Raw genomic sequence first — 4,071 nt, 5'->3', positions numbered from 1 at the left:
CGTTCTGCTGTTGACGCCGACTGGTGTCTCCGGCTGGAGTTCGGGGAGCCTGAGGAGCCACTTTGCCGGTTGCGCTGACTTGAATCTCCATCTTCACGGAGGAATCAGCCGTGGCGTATTTGTCTGCTATGATCAGTAGCTTGTCGAGGGTTTCCGGCTCATCGTAGAGAAGCCTGTGCTTGAGGAGGGTGCCCTCTCGGCATCCTGCAGTGAAGTACTCAATAACCTGCACCTCGTGCACGCCCTCGCAAGAGTTGCGGAGCTCGGCCCAGCGCGTGAGGTAGTCGCGAGTTGACTCGCTGGGACCTTGCACGGACAAGGAGAGCTAGCGGGGTTTGGGAGGTCGCTTGTATGTGCTGGTGAAGTTGCGGACGAAGGCGTCGGTGAAGTCAACCCAACTGTTGATGCTGTGGGGCCTTAAGCTATTCAGCCATGTCCGGGCCGTGCCCTGGAGCATGAGTGGAACGTACTTCACAGCAACACGCTTCTTGCCGTTTGCTATGCTGACGGCCGTGGCGTAGTCGACCAGCCAGTCCTCCGGCTTCACGGAGCCGGTGTACTTGGGTGTGTCTCTGGGGAGCGTGAACCCTTTGAGGAAGGGCTCGTCTCGGATGCGGGGGCCAAAACACGGCGGACCCAACTCATCTTCTTCCTCAAGCACCAGGGATCGGTGGAGACGGTCGATCCGATGGCGAGCGTCGTTCTCACCGACTCCCTCTCGGCGACCAAGGCAGTCGCCGAGCGTCGGGTGATCAACAGGCGGCGGGGAGACTCGGCTTTCCCTCCGAAGGGGAGGAGGCGGATAGTCGTCTCGTCGTTCCACTGTTCTTCGGTGGCCGTCTCGGTCGCGCTCTATGGTGATGCGAGTCCGACTGCGGCTGGCAGCCGGCTCCTTGTCTTTTCTTCCACGGTCGCCGCCAGTCGGCGTCCGAGACTCCGCGCCTTGGTCTCGGCGCGGAAGCAGGTTGTCATTCTGTCGGCGTGGCGCATCAGTGTGGCAGCCGGCCTCGTTCTGCTCAGCAGCCGCGTCAAGGAGTCGTTGCACGCGCTCCGTCACCAAGCGATGCTCTTCGCCCTCGAACTTGTCCAGCTCGTCCACCGCCACCTGGGAGGCTCGAATATTCTCCTCAGGTGTGGCGTAGACGGGGCGATTCGCCCCGAATAGATTGGTGATAGCCGCACCGCGCCGCTGGACCGTGCCAAGGCGGCTAGGCCCAGCTGGAGCCGGCGTGCCGCCCACTGCGTGGTCCATCTCACGCTGGTAGGCTTCTAACAGGCGTCTCATGCTGGCCAGCTTTTTGGCGCGTTCAACTAGCTGAAGGCGGCGTGCCTCCAGCGTCTCAGCGTCGGCATCTTCAGGGATGGGCGCTGCCAGGTCTTGCAATGACGCATGGAGCGACTCGTAATCACCCCCACCGGAGTGCTCGCCCTGATTGATGACAAGCACTTCCGTGACGGTGCTTCCGCCACTCTCCGTGCGAGGAAGCGGCTCGTCGTGGACCACCACGTTGGTGGGGAACGTGTCAAGCGACACGGTGTCGGAGTCGACCAACATCGGATCAGTGGAGCCTACGGACTCCAAGTCCCCGGCTGGCTCGCTCGCGATGTGAAGTTGATCGAGGAGGCCCGCGAGGAGGCTCTCGGGGCCGCCTGTGCCCGCGTCGGATGGGGGCTCGTTGGAGAGGCGGCGCCTACAAGATCGGCGAGGCAACTAGCCGCGCATGCGATTTCAGCGCCATGCAGCGTGTCGGCACAGACTCCGTCTAGCATGTCGGGCTAGCTGCACTCGCCAGGGAGGAAAAGGGTTCCTGTCCAGAACAGGTTTCCGGATGACGGTGCACCAGGCCCCACGGTGGGCACCAAATGTCAGGGGTTGGGTGCGACGTATGCTAATGGATGGCTTATCATGGTGGGGGCGAGTAGAACGTCGTCGGTGCCTGGAAACGGGATGAGGCGTAGACACGAACGCCAGCAAACTTTACCCAGGTTCGGGGCTCTCCTATGAGATAACACCCCTAGTCCTGCTCTGCGGGGTCTCCGCATGATCACTAAGGCAAAAGTGGGTACAATGGTGCTCCTTGAGTTGTATCTTTGGGCAGGAGGATACTAGGCCAGGCCTCTCCCTTCCCTAAGGTCTAGTCTAGTTCTAATGGATCGGAACCCTTTGCATGGGTGCCCTGGAGGGTTTATATAGGCCTACCCCCCAGGGGGACAATGGTAAACCGACTAGGCGTAGGGCCCAGCCATCAGTCTCTTCGCCTGTCGGCTTCTCTGCCGACTACTGAGGCCCGCCGGCTGGTGGGCCCCACCGAGTGGTCTGGTACGGAGCCGACAGGCCGTACCCACCGCTTGTGGGTCTTGCCAGCTGCCAATTACTATAGCCGTGCTTCTAATGACGCAGGCTTGGTCATGGGGTCGTGGCTACAGCCCTGCTACCTGGCGGGCAATTACTGTATCCACTCCCGGTCTCGTCTAGTTAATGGCGCGTGGGACCCATGGGAGGAGCAGGCCGACTTCCGGGGGCCGGCTCCCTTTGGGTCCGACTGGTGGCGCTCTTGCCGTCTTCTGGACTCTCGCTGGCCGGTAGGGCCCATCATCCGTGGACCGTACCGATAAGCCGTCGCGGGTGCAGGACTCCGCCCCATGTTGCCGATGGCAGCGATGGCACGACAACAGTGCCTCGCCGGACGGAGATCTGCACTGGGACGGCGCACTATGGCCTAGCCATCCCATGAAAAGGGAAGGGAGTGGGTTTTACTATGGCCACTCCCGTCCCATCCCCCCTTATGAGGGCATGGGCTTTGTTGGTGTCGTGGGCCGACTCCCCATGGCCGGATTCTCTGGGAGCCGCTAGGCGGGAGTCGTCCCGTCTTGACCTCGCCTCCAGGACTCGGCCGCATGCGGGCAGTCGGCTGTTCCTTTAGCCGGCCTCTGGAAGGCGGCTCTCCATCCTGGTGTCTTGAGGGGCGCAGTCAGCCCTGATATCTTGAAAGGTTCTGGGCCTCGGGTTAGCCTACCCGTGGCCCATTACTCCGACAGTCTTCCTGGGAGAAGGAATATCCTTCGTTGACCTTGAGAGCTTGCGATGGGCTAAGTTGGGACACTCCTGCAGGGTTTTGAACTTTCAAAAGCCATGCCTGCGGTTATGGGCAGATGGGAATTTGTTAATGTCCGGTTATAGAGAACTTGACACTTAACTTAATTAAAAATGCATCAACCTCGTGTGTAGTCGTGATGGTCTCTTTCTGGCGGAGTCCGGGAAGTGAACACGGTTCTTGTGTTATGCTTAAACATTAGTAGTTTCATGATCACTTCCTGATCACTTCTAGTTCACGACCGTGCTTTGCTTCTCTTCTCGCTCTCAGTTGTGTAAGTTAGCCACCATATATGCTAGTGCTTGCTGCAGCTCCACCTCACTACCTTTTCCTACCCATAAGCTTAAATAGTCTTGATCGCGAGGGTGTGAGATTGTTGAGTCCCCGTGACTCACAGATTACTACGAAAACCGGTTGCAGGTGCCGATGAAACCAGTGCAGATGACGCAACCGAGCTCAAGGAGGAGCTCGATGAAAATCATGTTCGTTGTGTTGTTTCGTTTCCAGTTGATCAGTAGTGGAGCCCAGTCGGGGCGATCAGGGATCTTTTGCATTAGGGGTTGTCTTTCTTTATTTGGTTCCGTAGTAGGACCTTGATTGTATTTTGGATGATGTAATGCTATATTTACGTATTGTGTGAAGTGGTGATTATAAGCCAACTCTTTATCCCTCTCTTATTCAGTACATGGGATGTGTAAATATTACCCCTCTTGCGACATGCCTACAATGAGGTTATGACTCTAAGTCGTGCTCCGACACATGGGAGATACAGCTGCATCGTGGGTGTTTCAAGTTGGTAATCAGAGCCTTCCCCGACATAGGAGCCCCTTGCTTGATCGAATCGCCGGCGTTGTTGAGTCTAGAAAAATGTTTTGAGTCTTATAGGATTATATATCGGAGAGTAGGATTCTGTTTACTCCTCAGTCCCTTCGTCGCTCTGGTGATGCCTCCTGACATAGATTTTTGACTCTTCTCT

This window comes from Triticum dicoccoides, chromosome 7A (assembly GCF_002162155.2).
Source record: "Triticum dicoccoides isolate Atlit2015 ecotype Zavitan chromosome 7A, WEW_v2.0, whole genome shotgun sequence".
In the NCBI taxonomy this organism is placed as follows: domain Eukaryota; kingdom Viridiplantae; phylum Streptophyta; class Magnoliopsida; order Poales; family Poaceae; genus Triticum; species Triticum dicoccoides.
This window is presented reverse-complemented; position numbering follows the sequence as displayed.